The sequence below is a fragment of the Pelodiscus sinensis genome, chromosome 2 (genome assembly GCF_049634645.1).
Source record: "Pelodiscus sinensis isolate JC-2024 chromosome 2, ASM4963464v1, whole genome shotgun sequence".
NCBI lineage: Eukaryota > Metazoa > Chordata > Testudines > Trionychidae > Pelodiscus > Pelodiscus sinensis.
Window position 1 is genome coordinate 137121207 of NC_134712.1, and position 14416 is coordinate 137135622.

Genomic DNA, 14416 nt, shown 5'->3' on the forward strand with positions numbered 1-14416 from the left:
GGCTTCATTTGCAACTTCCGTTGCCTACATTACCACCCTAGTTCAAACTAGGGTGGTAGTGTAGACATACCCTAAGAGACAGACGATAGACAGAGACTCTCAAATTAAATTACTCTTCTTGTAACAAAAGCAGACTTTTCTTTTACCAAAAGAGGTTTGTTTTATTTACTGAAAATCTTTCAAGTGTACACACTGAACTTTGCTCAGTTCTTCAGTATGACAGGCTTGAATTAATGGGATCAAAACATTCCCATTGTCTATAAAATGTAAAACATGTTTGTGATTGAGAGGTTTAAATATTTATCAGCATTTCTGAATCCAATAATTGTTTTCAGCATGTTATCTGCTATCATGGAAAGGGTGGATCAGAAGCCCCCAGAAAAACATCTGCAAGAGGAGCAGAAAACCTCATGTGTTTGATTTAACAATTTTTCTAAAATATTGTCCCTTGTCCGGGAGGGTTCTTAATAGGCATGAAGTAGATAGTGTTCACCCACTGTGTGTCTCCCATTTTATTGCATATTGTAAGTCACAAAAAGTCCTGTGGAATACCTAGAAAAGAAAACAAAATTCCATATGCAAATCAGCTTTGTCCCCCCCCTTTAGGTATAATCAAAATGTCTAGCTTTCCAAAACAATTCTTATTTGACAGACTTGGGGCACACCAGATATTGTCATGGTTGGAGATATAGCAGATGGTAAATGTTACTCTTATCCTGATGTAAATACCACATTTGTATTTATTTGAGGAGGAGGAGGAGGAGGAGGAGGAGGAGGAGTAAATAACTATTATTATTAATTGTGGTAGCATTTAGGATCCACAATCACAGATCAGGATCCCAGTATCCCACTGTAAAAATGCATAACAAAACAGCAATCCATGCCTTGAAGAGTTTACAGTCTTAAGTCATCAATTTTTTTTTAATATATGCAAGTGAGTGGATGCATCAAGAGGCTCCATGGTTAATGTGTAGACGGAAACTAACAAAGAAAATCTGACATTTCTTATCTTATGTTTGAATAATTCGTGTCATGCAGCTTGTATGATCTATGAAGTATCAGTTCATAAGGATCTTGAAACAAATCAAGCTTACAGCTTACCTGGGGGAAAAGACCTAAGCTGAAGTATTTTCCATATAGCGTGATGGAAATTCAGGAAGGAATTATTTACAACTACAGCACTCTGCCTCTGGTCTCATTTGTATTATCAAGACTACATCTAAATAGTCTGTAACATGCTAGATCTAGAATATGTCTTCCACTCTTTTTGGACTGAACTGCATGATTCACTCATGGCTTCATTACTTGATAATAATATAGCCAAGTTCCAAATTCATGCCTATTAAGCCTTTATACTCTGTGAGCCTCATTTATACAAATTCTTAAATATCCAAATGAATGTTATGTTCAGATAACTGAGGCTGTATACCTCAGTTGGGGTAGCTTCTCAAATATTAGACAGTTATTTGTGGTATTAGTGCAGGAGATATCATTGCCTGATTGCTGACAATTGGTGGTAATTCATTAGCTCAGACATGATTAAATAAGCCAAAAACTGTATTTTAAAAAAACATTTCAGAATATGGTCACATTTTAATATCCAAGCCTGGCTGCTAAATTTAATTTATTCATAAATGACAGTGACTACAAACTAAAGCAAAGATCTTCCTCCACTCAAGATTTAGTAAGGACAAACGTCAAGATTTTCAGAGATTCTGTAAGGATATTCTGTGTTTATGCTATAATGCAAGGGTGCATATCGAGACATCTTTGGGACAGAGGGAACTGAGGAAACAGAGTAGTTTACTCTTTGCCTTGGTCTCTGATTACAGCCAATTTCTGAGAGAGAGTTTGTCCTCAGGAGCCAGGCATTGGTGTTAGGCTGAGATACATTGAAGGAGAGTGTGATGGGATGAGGAGACCCAGTCCAATGTGAAGTGGGTTCACCCTATCCTTCGAGCTGACCTCTGTCTCTAAGCAGTGAGACCTAAGGGTTAGAGTCAACAGAGTTTCCCTGATTCTCAGGTCTGTAAGGCCTGTTGACCAGAGTCCATGTAATCACCCTGATCCATGGAGCTGTAGAGTGTCATGACCTACATCAAGGGGGTAGCCCTTCTCTGCAGGGCAATGGGGCCTAGCAGACAGAGACCATAGCAATACCTGGGGTTGGAAGGGTAGCAAGACCTGGTGGCCAGAATCAACAGAGATACCCTGGGGTTTGTAGGGCAGTAAGGCCTGGGAGTCAGAGTCAACAGAATTGTCCTCTGGAGCAGCACTGTATGGCCTAGCAGCTGGAGACAATAGAGTTCCCCTTCAGGTGGGGCAGTGGGGCTTAGTGCCAGTCGGGGTGTGTGGGCCATCACCTAAGGGCTGTGTGACTAAGGTAGGGAGACCTAGCCCTCCCTGATCTACTCGATCCCAGTCCAGGACTCTATTAGGGTTGAGGGTGCCTACCATTGAGTCAGCAGGGATCCATCTGCAACAGACTGACTATCATAAGGACAAAGGTTAGTCCATCTCCTCATTCTCAGCTTTGTCCTGCTGTGGGACTCCTGGTGGTAGTTTGTCCATCTTCTGGGTCTCCAGATTCCTCAGCTGGTACAAATCCCAGAAGCTCAGACATCCCTGGGGTGTCCACAAGTAACTGGACATCTGTCTGGGTCTTAGCACCACTATGTGCCTCAGTCCAGTGTTCCAACTGTTCCCGGATGGGAGCCATCAGGAAGCATCCTTCCTCTCTGGCAGTCAGCCCAGACTGAGCTCGCTCTTACACTGGTGCCACACCTGAAGCATGCCCAGTTGGGCTATGGGAGTGTTGCTTCTTCTGGTCCCGGTGAGGAGTTAACCCTTTCCTGTCCAGTGTGGAGTGAGTTCAACCTGTCAGAAAGGGATGTGTCTCAAAGCTGTTTTTGGCCACCACATTTTACAACTGGTTATATATACCTATAATGTACCTGTAGTATATCCCCATTGCTGAGCACTGTATTTGCCTCTGCTGAAAAGCGCAAGCAGGCGGGGGGAGGGGGAGGGTAGAGCTGGTCTCAAAATGGGATACTGGTAGCTGACAAAGTGGGGGACAGTAGTTTAGAAAATTTCAGCTGCTTCCAGGAAAGTGCGGGAACACAGCAAGCACAGTCTTTTCATTCTTTGTCAGGTTCCATCCAACCCAAGGTATTCAGATGTCTTCATTTCTTTTATTTTTTCCAAAGACTTAGTTTTTCTCCTGAGACCATGTAATAAAAGAGCTGCACAAAGGATTGTTGGGAAGACACTTTTCTTTATTTCCTGGACCCTGTCTTATGACAAGGGGAAAGTTATACTCCATTACCTGTCAGAGATCTGTCCCCACAGATGCCAGTTAGAAGACTGTTTAGGAATGGATAGCTAGTCCTAGGCTATAATCATTTACAAAACCCAATTCTATCATTACCATTTCCATTTAGGATATAGGGTTTCCTATTAATGCTGGGCAGCCCCAACAGTAAAAGTATTGTTGAAGGATCTCTTTTGTCCCTCAGTCATTAATGGAACAAATGAAACTTACAATATTTCTATATTTGTAGTAGGAGAAAAAGATACCTGGTGAAAAGAACAAAAATATTCTTCATTCCAGTTGCATTCATTTATAGCAAGAAAAAGTAATTATTCTTCAAGCATTATTATACATAGCATATATCATGCCAAAAATGAAATTTTTAAAGGACGATATTCTAAATTGAATTAAACTTTAATTAATTTAGAAATTAAAACAACTTTCCTATCTTTAGTACCACTCATCTGAAGGGAACAATCCACAACAGGTTCAATAAGAAGTACTTAGATAACACAGTCACAGAAATGGTAAAAGGACTCCTTTGAAAAAGAAAGTTGTGTCCTCTACGATTGATGAAGTAGCTGCAATGGAGACAGAAAAAAGTTCTTGTTAACAAAGAAGAAGTTGTCTGGCTTATGGAATGACACTATTTTATGAAAAATCTGTAACATTTTCACACACACACACACACACACACACACACACACACACACACACACACCTTACAGCTTTTTCATAAAATAAACATATGTGTGTGTATATATATATATATATATATATATATATATATATATATACACACACACACACACACACACATTCTGAATATGGTCACAAAACATTAGAAATATTCCACAAAAGATACACAATATTGTAAAGAGTTGATAAATATTCATAGTACTTGGGAAGAAGAAAACAAAGTCTTTTTTTTTAATAAGATAAGTTCATTTTAATGGTAGCTTGCTAGCTTAAATATTTATAGAATGTAATTTCTTGCCTCATTAGTAGAGCTGGGAACACTAGTCATAGTGCACAATTCATCTAATGAAATTACTTCTTTCTTCTGTCTGAGAATTACCCACAGACTTTGAGCCTTGTTTTCCTCTGCCTTGCACCCTATGTGGTCATTTACACCTGAGCAAGCCAGGCATATGATGCTGGAATGTTTGCAATCAAATCACAGAGTTAAAAATAAATAAATTCATTGAATGAACCTGAATGACAAAAGAACACAAGGGATTTATGATCTACTTCCAGACATCTAATGAATAGAAGATGAGGCCAAATTCATTGAGTAAATGTGTTTGTCTCCACTTCTTACATGTTATTCCTACTGAATTCATATTGCTTCCTACTCCCATACATAGCTAAATAATTATTAGGTTGGCAAGCTGACATTTCTATTCCCATTATCCTTAAAATTATCCTGTCTTATAATCAGCAATTCTATTTGGCCCAGCTATTACCAGAGGTTATATAGACCTTATATTTATCCATCATGAACTACATTTTAAAACTGCATGATTGAAAAGCCTCTGTACTGTAGATTTGGTAAAATTAAATTATAATACTACTGTAAATCATAAATATTTGGTATGAAAGAGCACTACTATCTTATTACCTGCTGGTGTTTATGTACTTTTAAACACACTTTTCTAAATGTAATATGAATACAGTCTAGGAGGTGAACATTTAATGTCTAAGTTTATTATGAAGAGCAAAATATGCAACAATATATTATCTGTAAAATCTCTGTGCTGTAAATATAATTGCTATCTAGCAGCAGTAATAAGATTTTAGTTAATAGTACTCAGAATGCATGCATGTTGAGAATAATGAATGGTGAGAAAACAATTCTAGACAGTGAGAAACCGTCAATCAAGTTCTAATCTATAAATAGGATTATTATAATATTCAGTGGGAAATTTTCCTGAAGTGGCATCATCTTGATGAAAAATTTACACTTTCTAAATAATAAACATACAAATATCTGAGCATAAAAGATATTATAGGTACTATACAGATACAATATACAGAAAGATATGAAGTGTGTATGTGTGTGTGTCACTCATGTAATAGTGTGTCTGTATAAATACAATCCTTTTGAGAGAGAGAGAGAGAGAGAGAGAGAGATGTTTCCATTTAACCACCTCTCTTGCATTCTGCTTACAAATTCATTTTACCATGAAACTTATTCTAATAGTCAAAACATTTGAGTGTGTAAAAAATATCTGCCATAATTTCTCCAAATGTTGCCAAGTTCCTCTGGGAATTACAGTTGTTTTAAGCCCAGGGCAGAAAGTATTCACTATTTCCATAATAATATCTCATGGCCCTGAAGAGCTAGAAATGGGAGCATTTTGCCATTACAAAGTTGGGATCCCCTGCTTTCAAAGAGGACATAGAATACTAGCTTCTAGCTGCTGTAAGTTCCATAATATCAGGCTTTAAAGCTATGACATTCCCATGCACAGAAAAACTATTTTAGGTAAATTTTAAATATGAATTAAATGTGCTTGTCCAATTTACTTTTCCTCTGGGACCTGTACATGTGGAAGCATGCTAATACAGTAGGCTTTTCAGGTACATGGGGAGCAAGAAATAGGTCCAATAAAATTGTCAAATGTCTTAATACATCATAAAACAGTTTTTTCTTTCAAACATTTCTTTTTATCCAGAGGCCATGCAACATAGTTACAATTGTACTATAATCCCAGTGACAATCCTGATTCAAGAACACATCTCTATTAAAGAAATAATTTAACCATGTGCTTACGCTTAAAATATTTGGTCTGGATGGCTCAATGGGAGATTAAGAAAGGGATATAAAACCTTTCCCTTTATTCACCAGTTCAAATCCAACCAAGTTTAAATAACTAAGGGTACATCTACACTACAACGTTAATTCGAACTAACTTAGTTCGAATTAGTTAATTCGAACTAAGCTAATTTGAACTAACGGATCTAGACTAAAAAACTAGTTCGAATTAGCGTTTTGCTAATTCGAACTAGCATGTCCACACAGAGTGGACCCTGAACTGGGCTTAAGGCTGGCCGGAAGCAGTGCCGGCAGAGCATCAGAGGAGGACTTAGAGCGTGGAGATGCTGTCTCAGGCTAGCCCAGGGCTGCGCTTAAAGAGACCCGACCCCCACCCCGGACAGACAGTTCTCAGGGGTGCCCCGCTTGCAAAGCAGTCCTGGCTTGGAGTGCCCGGAGTGCCCACACTGGGCACATCACACCACTCGGCCATCAGACCGGATGCACGTGCCGCAGGCTGCCATCTGGGGAGAGGGGGCAATTGGGGGACTGCAGGAGAGCTTCCACCCCCAGAAGCCCGCAGAGCCAGCCCAGTCCTCCCCATCGGGGGCTTGTGCCCCATTCCTCCCTCACCTCCTTCCACTTACCCTTCCCTAGCCCCTCTTCTTGATGTACAAAATAAAGGACACGTGTGTTCAAAAATAGAAACTCTGTTTATTTAACAAAACTCGGGGAAACTGGGAAAAGGAGGTGGGAGAGGGGAAGAGAGAGGCTGGGAGAGGGGAGGGGGAAAACTGGGAAGAGGGAGCTGAAAGGGGGAAGCAAGGGAAAGGAGGGGGTAGGGAAACTGAAGGATCAGGGGTGGGGGTCTCGCCGGGCCAACCGCCTCCCAGCACGGCGAGGGAGGGGGCCTCGGCGTCCCCGGGGGGATGGGGTGGAGGGTGCGGAGGTTGAGGTGGGGGGTGTGGACATTGAGGAAGAGGTTGTGGGGGTTGAGGAGGGAGAGGTGGGAGGGGAACAGGAGGGGAGGAGGGACAGCAGTTGGGGGGGCAGCAGGTGCAGGACCAGCACGGGGCACCATGCTCTGCAGCAGGAGCTGCAGGTTGGTGCTCAGCCCTCGGAGCTCAGCCAGCAGCTCGTGGCGGACCTGCAGATCTTCCCTCATCCACGCCTGTAGTGTGTGGTGCACAGCTCGCAGGGCCCCAAGGTGCTGGTCCCTGTACTCCTGCTCCATGCTGGCGGTCCGGAGCAGGCCGCGGGTGTGGGAGCATGCCCCGGGCGGGGTGGTGCGCCCTGCACGAGCAGCTGGTGCAGCTGTAGAGAAAGAAGAGAAGGGGTCAGTTCTCCCTGGGGACGCAGAGGATGATGCCCAGCCCCCTCCCCAACTCCGCAACGTGAGGGTGACCATGTCCTGCACCGTCACAGCCGCTGTGCTTGTACAGAGGCCATGGTCAGGATGTCTGGCTCTCCCCGGGACTGGGAGCTGCCCCAAGACCGCACCTATGTCCCTGTGCCATGTATAGTGTGGCCGGGGCGGTGGGGGGGAAGGGGAGATGTCCCCTGCCTCCGTGTAGAGAGGACATGTGAAGGGAAATCATCCTGCTGGGTCCTGCCCCGGGGTCGGGAGCATGTCACGTCTCTTTGCACAAGCATGTGCCTATTGGGCAATGGCCCCTGGGTGTCACGCAGCTGCAGCCACCTGCCCAAGGGTAGCATGGCACGTGCTCGCACATGCACAGGTGTCTGCGTGATCCGTGGAAGGCATGGCCCACGCGCACGGTCCCTGGTCTCCCTCCCACCTTCCCCCCCCCCCCGAACTACTTAATTCAAACTACTTACCCGGTACGGTCTCCCTGGACGACACTGCTGGCGGTGACCCTTCTGGTGCGCCCAGGTCAGGGCCCTCTGGTCCCGGCTCGATGTCCCCCGGGCTGGCACGGACCGCCCTGCCCCCCAATAGTTGGTGGAGGGCAGTGAAGTAGGGGCAGGTGGCAGCCCCTGCAGCGGCGCTGCCCCTTGTGGCCCTGGCGTACGCCTGCCGCAGCTGTTTAACTTTAATGCGCATCTGCTCCTGGGTGCGCCTGTGTCCCCTGCTGGCCATGGCGGCTGCTATGCTTCCTCCTCCTAGTGCGGAGATCATGGACGTTGGGGGCCTGCCCCCAAACCTCAATGAGGTCCATGACCTCCGCACTAGACCAGGAGGCCGCACGCCGTCTACGGCCCCTGGCTGGCCCCTGGGTGCTGGGGGACTGGGCACGGGACATCTCACTGGCACTGGCTGCCTGGCTCATCCTGCAGCCACTGGTTCGGGGCAGAGACTCCTGGCAGGGCAGGCTGACTCTAGTGCCGTCTGGCCAGAGTCTACCCCTTTAAGGGCCCGGGGCTGGGGGAGAGGAGAAGAGTTTTCCTGGTTGTGCCCAGAGAGGCCACCAGGGGGAACCTGGGAAGGGCTAGCCTCCCACTAGTTCGAACTAAAGGGCTACACAGCCCTTAGTTCGAACTAGATAGTTCGAACTAGGCTTAATCCTCGTAAAATGAGGTTTACCTAGTTCGAACTAAGCGCTCCGTTAGTTCGAATTAAGTTCGAACTAACGGAGCGCTAGTGTAGCGCCTAGGAAAGTTAGTTCGAACTAACGTCCGTTAGTTCGAACTAACTTTGTAGTGTAGATATACCCTAAGGCTCCAATTGGGCTAACACTTATAATACATGTGCTTAATTTTATTATTATGAGTACATCATAATAGAACTACTTATGGTAATAAAATTGAGCACATACAAAAGTATTTATAGGATGGGTGCCTAAAATCATTATCACACAAAGACTGATCCAACAACATTAAATGCACGCTTAGGGTACGTCTAGACTACAGGCTTTTGTCGACAGAAGTTTTGTCGACAGTATCTGTCGACAAAACTTCTGTCGACATAGAGCGTCTAGACACATTCAGTTCTGTCGACAAAGCAAGCTGCTTTGTCGACAAAACCCTGTAGTCTAGACACAACCCTACAGGCAATAACACCTTCTGTCGACAGAACTCTGTCGACAGAAGGCGTTATGCCTCGTAAAATGAGGTATACCAGCGTCGACAAAACTGCTGAGTTCTGTCGACGTTATGTCGACAGAACTCAACGGTAGTGTAGACGCTGGTATAGTTTTGTCGACAAAAGTCCACTTTTGTCGACAAAACTCGGTAGTCTAGACACACCCTTAGTGCTTCTCACAAGCTATATGCTTTGCCTGCTCACAGAATGAGAAGGCCTAACATTGTAAACAAAACTCTTACACTTTTAAGAAGTGACTGAGGGTTGATTTCAGGAAAATGCATAAGCAATTGGTTAAATTCTTTCTTTAATAGAGATGTATTCCTAAATCAGGACTGTGGCAGGGATTATAGTACAATTGCAATTATGTTACGTGGCTACTGAATAAAAAGAAAACTAGTATTTTTCTATATGATTAAGACAGCACCTTTCACAAGCAGGAAAGGCATTCATTTTTTAACAGAACAGTAAGAATTGATGCCTGAGAAACATACCCTAAAGAGGTATTAAAATATACACCGTAAACATGGTTCATTTAATTTTTATATGTTCATTACAATGTAGCAGACAGTTATCCACAGAAGAAGTACTTCCTTTATTGAAAATTACAGAGAAAACATAATCTAATGTTTATTCAGCATACAAAGTGTGAATATTTACATTTCCTAGAATTTACATGGTAGGAGATGTGAACATTTTATGACATCTTCAAATTTTCAAAGTCAAAAATATATGTAATTGCTTCTATGGTCATTACATAAATCTGCATTCTTTATTGAAATATTAGACCGATAAGGTGGGAAAGTAATATCTTTGATTGGATCAATTTCTGTTGGTAAGAGAGACAAGTTGAGGGGGTAAGGTCCCAGTCTGAGCCTGAACATCTGTGCTACAATTTTATAATCTCACAGCCCAAGTTATGTGAGCCCAAGTCTGGTGACATGAGCCAGCCAGGGATAGTTTATTGCAATGTAGATGCATCCCCAAGGACTTCAATGGGAGCTGTGCACACTCAAAGCCTTTGTTCATCCAGTTTATTTTGTTTAATTGAGTGAGAACTGGACCGAGGGTTTATACTTACCCCATGGTTAGGGGTAGAGCTGCTCCAGGAGCAAGCCAAGCACTGGCCTTTATTTGCTCATGGGAGAAAATAGTCTGCTCCTGGTATAGAACCATAGATTAGTCACTCTGCCTCTCGAGTTCAGCTGCTCTGAGTGGGACATTGTGTGGGTTAGAGTCTAGGCTCCATGTCTTCCCAGTCCCTACACACTCGCTTCTTGTCTTCCCTCCATCCCCACATGCAGGAGGGCAGTGGCAGCCCCACAATGACTGCTCTCCCTCCCAAGTTGTGACTCATGTTGTGGGTAGCCTGCACAGAAAGTAAGTGGATGACTTGTGCTTCCTTACTGACTTGCACATGTGCACAGGATGAGCCACGATCTTGACCTAAAATGTGGATTTAAATGCCTTAGTATAGGGCCCTAGATTGGACAATGTGGGCTTGAATTTTTTAAGTTTTTAGCCTAGTTGTGACATTCCAATGCACAGAAAACCTATTTTAGGTAAATTTTAAATATGAATTAAATGTGATTGTCCAATTTGGAATACATGAATCCAAGCTTGTCTCCTTTAGCTTCTATTAGCAGATGCTGGTCATCAACTAAATGCTTCAGGTTCCTTTTATGTTTCAACAATGTATTTGTATTCATGAATAATTAGTGAAGGAAACATTTGAAACAATCTGTTCTCATTTTATATTAGGGTTCACTATTTCATCCCATACTGTCAATTTCCAAGTATTCACAGAGGTTTCTTTCATGAAAAGAGAAGCTAAACTAATTGGTTAGAAAAAGTAAGGCAACCAAAAAGTATCAGATCAGAAGCATTTATAATTAGGAAGCTAGGCACCTTTAATTAGGTGTCTGATGAATGCAGTATAGAAATGCTATTTACTGGAGTAGATTGAATCTGCCTAACACATTACCTGCATTTCTGTTTAATGTAATAATTTTAGTTTACTGTATGGATGAGCAAAGAGGTTTGATTAAAATAAAAATTGAGTGAAGCCTTAGCTTATTACACGAGTATTGCTTTGACAAGGTTTGGTTAACTTTTTCTTTCATTTAATTTCTGTGCACTTCCCCTAATCTTTGGTGTGGGTGGGGATAAAAGGGTAGGGCACATTCTCAGCTGGTGCAAATTGGTAAAGCTCAGTTGGAGAAATGGCAATTTACACCCATGGTGAACCTCGTCTACTACATTTGTAATGTTGCTAACTGGATCAGAAATACTTTTAGTCTACCAAGACTGTTCTTATCATTCCCCCCATTCTATAGCTATAGACCAAGTACATTCATCCATTATTAATTGATCAGATCTTTACTATTGAATACAATTGGCTGAACACTAGAATGGAAATAGAATGGTAAGCTGATATCAGTTCAGAACATAAAGCAAATGACCAACTCTTACAGATGACTTGAGTTGCATCTAGATTTCCATTTCTCCTCCAATCTGCCAGAAATCTATTCAATTCAGCAAAAAGTGAAAGGATATTAGTAATTAGAACCAGTATAGATTTCCTACTCTCAGGAGACAGAGGCATTATTACTTTTTAAATCCACTGTCTACACAAAGATTTCATTTCTGAAATGTCAAGCGCTTTACTGGTGATGCATATAATATATTTAGCAATATAAGATATTAAGACCCATTCTTTAGCAGGCTTGTAGTAATCAAACAAGACCTCACCACTTCTCTCAGCTGGTTGGCTTGTCTAAAGGCCAAATAGAACTTAGCTAGATATTCAGCTCTCAAAGGAACTGTGAGTCATTAAATATGTCTCAGTTCATGTGAGAAAATGTTGACATTTGCACTAGCAGTAAGAACACTGGCTATAAAAAGTCTATTTGCCCTTCCTCCTACTGTTTTTCTGAGGGGGAAAGAGTTTGGGCTGAGAATTTGGAGAATTTTGTCAAGCTTTTCATGCTACTGAAGCTCTCCATATCTTAATGCAAATGTAGATTTCTATTATTATTTTCTATGGCAGAAGGACCCCAAAGTGGCATTGTTGGCATGTTGGTCTGATTCATCTGCTAATATAAAAGCAGTCATCAACTGTTTTCCTGTTGTTGTGTAAGGGACAGCATGTGGGAGAGGGGCAGAAGGAAATGTGCCGAGAAATAGCCCTTCAAATGAATGCTTTTTATATTTTAGAGGAAGAAGAGAGAACAGAAAGGTTATATTAAGTGCAAACAACTGCAAGATTAAAGTTAACGCTGTAATACTAATAAAATTATATTCATTTTCTCCCTCTCCATCCCCCTTGCCTTCTTATAGTTATAAACTGAAAGGTCAAGGCTTTGTTCACTATGTTAAAGGCTCTTTCTACACAATAAATTATCAAAGCACTAATTAAAGATGTGTGGATAATAGTAATGTGGAATCCATTGTATCAAAGTATTCTCCAATAATCACAATTATTTTGTTCTTGTCGTTGCTCATGTCTGAACAAGCTAATTATCTTGAAAAACAAATTCAGATCAGATGTCTTCCTTCTCAAGTTCATTTAGCAGCTGCCAAGCAGTGCTTTTGGAAGGGATTCTGCTAGCAGAATACAGGAAATGACTTTAAAACACTAATGGGACTTGTAAACAACAGCTTTAAAGGCCTTACATCCACTTTTCAAGAATATGTTATTGCTGAATAGAGAAGGGAAAAGGGACAAATGAGAAGAGAATGAGTGATTCATTTTTGTGACTTGATTGAAACTGATGGGATAACTTCCAACATAAGTCAATGGATCTGGTTTGCAATACCTGTTTACCCAAAGCTTTGTCTAATATTTACATGCCATAAATTCCTGTATGCATGCAAACACACAGCTGCATTAATAATGAAAAAAATCAAATATTAACTCATTTAAAAATGAATGTATTTGAGTCCAGTTTGCATTCATTTCCCAAGATAGGGTCCAGAGTGACCTAGACAAATTGGAGGATTAGGCCAAAAGAAATCTGATGAGGTTCAACAAGGACAAATGAAAAATCCTGCACTTAGGATGGAAGAATCCCAAGCATGGCTACAGGCTGAGGAATGATTGTCTAAGCATTATCTGTGCAGAAAAAGAATTGGGGATTATAGTAGACAAGAAGTTGGATGTGAGTCAACAGTGTGCCCTTTTTGTCAAGAAGGCTAACAGCATATTTGACTGCATTTGTAGGTGTATTACCAGCAGATTGAGGGAAGTGATTATTCTCCTCTATTTGGCACTGGTGAAGCTACATCTGGAATATTGCACTACCCCAGAAAAGGACTGGTCAGAGACCATTTCAGTGTAAGTTTGGAGACACTTCTGTGCACTCTACATAATGTCATTTTTGTGATGAGCTAGGGTTGGGGGAGCAGAACTAATCATGTTCTCCACCACCATTAACAAATTGCACCTACTCAGCTCCAATGGTTGCATGATGCTCACAAAACTCAATGGTTTACTGATGAGCTTTAACGTGTTTGGACAAAAGGCTGGAGCACAGGCAAAGGGCACCTCCTACATTCAGACCAAGAACTCAGGAGTCCTTCTGGGAACACTCAGACATGGTATATGTCTGGTCTCTTCCACTGCAAAGACAAAGAGTATCGGACAGAACTGGTTCTGGCTGTGTGTGGATTTGAAGGCAAGGATAGAGAGAACACATATATCTTTAAAGAAGTATTAATTTCTTGTGACTGTGGACTGATGCAACATGGCAAGGAACATCAATTTTTTAAACGTATTGTTGAAGCAAAAGAAGTATGGTGATTTCTCTCCACTTATTCAGCTTTTAATCTGAACCTGAATGCTCACACCATCAGACACTGCATATGACATAGATCAGGGAACATGATTAGCCACCTCTGTATTTGTTTTATTTTAATTGGGAAGGAAGAATTGCTTTTCCTGTGTGTTCTAATGAGTCTCATTCACCTTGCTTGGGTTCCAGAAAGTATGAGTCCTCAGGCAGTTTTCAGACTACAAATACTCTTAACTTGTATTATTGAAATTATAATAAGTGTATTTTTCTCGAGCAAAAATGTTCATATTAGATCCTTCAGTTTACTTGCCTTTTTATATCATGAGCATTTGTCATTTGTTAGAGACTGCAGGATATATATATAGAAGTTATTAAAATCCACTATGTAAATAGTCAATTTGCCTCTGTTATGTTTTGTAGAAGTGGCATGAAATATTTCAGTAATGGTGCTTATAGCTATGCATCACACCTCAATCTTCTTCTTGTACATCACAAATGATAGGCTCTAC

At 41.7% G+C, this 14416-nt stretch overlaps 1 long non-coding RNA gene across 1 annotated transcript in view; it reads right to left on the bottom strand.

Moving 5' to 3' along the window:
* Positions 1-364: 364 nt before the first annotated feature.
* LOC112545148 (uncharacterized) overlaps positions 365-14416 on the bottom strand; it is a 55566-nt gene continuing 41514 nt past the window's right edge. The window contains exon 3 of the long non-coding RNA XR_012901807.1: positions 365-3894. This is a non-coding gene — a long non-coding RNA (uncharacterized LOC112545148). The remainder of the gene's footprint in view (positions 3895-14416) is intronic.